The sequence below is a fragment of the Myotis lucifugus genome, unplaced genomic scaffold (assembly GCF_000147115.1).
Source record: "Myotis lucifugus unplaced genomic scaffold, Myoluc2.0 scaffold_14, whole genome shotgun sequence".
Classification (NCBI taxonomy): domain Eukaryota; kingdom Metazoa; phylum Chordata; class Mammalia; order Chiroptera; family Vespertilionidae; genus Myotis; species Myotis lucifugus.
In genome coordinates this window covers 8,279,122-8,281,192 of record NW_005871062.1, presented here as the reverse complement: position 1 = coordinate 8,281,192, position 2,071 = coordinate 8,279,122, and positions in this window count along the sequence as shown.

Here is a 2,071-nt window from a genome sequence, read left to right as displayed (position 1 = left end):
GGTTGGGGCTCCGTACCCTGTCACACACAGAGCAGGGCCGATCAGTGGGTTGAGGAGCTCCCCGCTGTCACACACACAGCAGGGCCGATCAGGGGGTTGGGGCGCCGCCACTGTCACACTCGGGGCAGGGCCGATGGAGAGGTTATGGCTCTACCCTGTCACACACAGAGCAGGGCCCGTGGGGGGTGGTGTGGGTTGGGGCACCGCACCCTGTCACACACAGAGCAGGGCCAATCAGGGGGTTTGGGCGCTGCCCCCTGTCACGCTGATCCTGGTGCCGGGAGGCATATTACCCTTTTACTATATAGAATAGAGGCCTGGTGCATGGGTAGGGGCTGGCTGGTTTGCCCTGAAGGGTGTCCTGGATCAAAGTGGGGGTCCCCATTGGGGTGCCTGGCCAGTCTTGGTGAGGGGCTGAGGGCTGTTTTCCAGAAGTGAGTGACTGAAGCTTCCAACCGCTCCTTGTTTTCTTTTTTTTTTTTTTTATTCTGGGCCAGCTTTAGCTCTGAGGCCTCACCGCTGAAAACATTGATACAATGTTGTTAAAGCCCGGCTGAATGAAAGCCGGTTTCTGGGGTTTTGTTTAGCTTCTTATTTGCAACAGTTGCTTAGAGTTGCAACTCAGAGGCCGGCAAGTGAGGCGGGGAACGTTGGAGTTTGCAGTCACTGGAGCAAGTAGGCCTCATGTTCGCTTCCAGCTGCCTGGCTGCCAGCCGCCATCTTGGCTGACAGTTAATTTGCATATACTCACTGGTTAGCCAATAAAAAGGGTAGCGGTCGTACGCCAATTACCATTTTTATCTTTTATTAGTGTAGATTATTATTATTATTATTATTATTTGCCTTTCAATAATAACTTTACTTTTTTCTTTAATTAAATCTTTATTGTTCAGATTATTACAGTTGTTCCTCTTTTCCCCCCATAGCTCCCCTCCAACTGGTTCCCACTCCACCCTCTGCCCCCCCCCACTGTCCTCATCCATAGGTGTACGATTTTTGTCCAGTCTCTTCCCGCACCCCCCACACCCCTTCCCCCCCCCCCAGAACAGTCAGTCCACTCCCTTTCTATGCCCCTAATTCTATTATATTCACCAGTTTATTCTGTTCCTCAGATTATTTATTTACTTAATTTTTAGATTCACTGTTGATAGATGTGTATTTGTTGTTCATAATTTGTATCTTTACCTTTTTCTTCTTCTTCCTCTTCTTAAAAGATACCTTTCAGCATTTCATATAATACTGTTTTGGTGGTGATGAACTCCTTTAGCTTTTTCTTATCTGTGAAGCTCTTTATCTGACCTTCAATTCTGAATGATAGCTTTGCTGGATAAAGTAATCTTGGTTGTAGGTTCTTGGCATTCATCACTTTGAGTATTTCTTGCCACTCCCTTCTGGCCTGCATAGTTTCTGTTGAGAAATCAGCTGACAGTCATATGGGTACTCCCTTGTAGGTAACTGAATGTTTTCTCTTGCTGCTTTTAAGATTCTCTCTTTGTCTTTTGCCCTTGGCATTTTAATTATGATGTGTCTTGGTGTGGTCCCCTTTGGATTCCTTTTGTTTGGGGTTCTCTGCACTTCCTGGACTTGTAAGTCTATTTCTTTCACCAGGTAGGGGAAGTTTTCTGTCATTATTTCTTCAAATAGGTTTTCAATATCTTGCTCTCTCTCTTCTTCTGGCACCTCTATAATTTGGATGTTGGTACGCTTGAAGCTTTTCCAGAGGCTCCTTACACTATCTTCGTATTTTTGGATTATTTTTTCATCTTGCTTTTCCAGTTGTGTGTTTTTTGCTTCTTCATATTTCAAATCTTTGACTTGATTCTTGTGCTCCTCTGGTCTGCTGTTGGAACTCTGCATAATATCCTTTATTTCAGTCAGTGTCTGCTTAATTTCTAGTTGGTCCTTTTTCATAACCTCGAGGGTCTCACTAGATTTCTTGAGGATCTCACCAGACTTATTGAGGTTCTTACTAAATTTATCGGTGGTTTCTAGAAAGTTCTTGAAAAACCTTAAAAGTGTGGTTTTGAATTCTATATCCAGTTGTTTGCTTTCCTCCATTTCTGTCATTTGT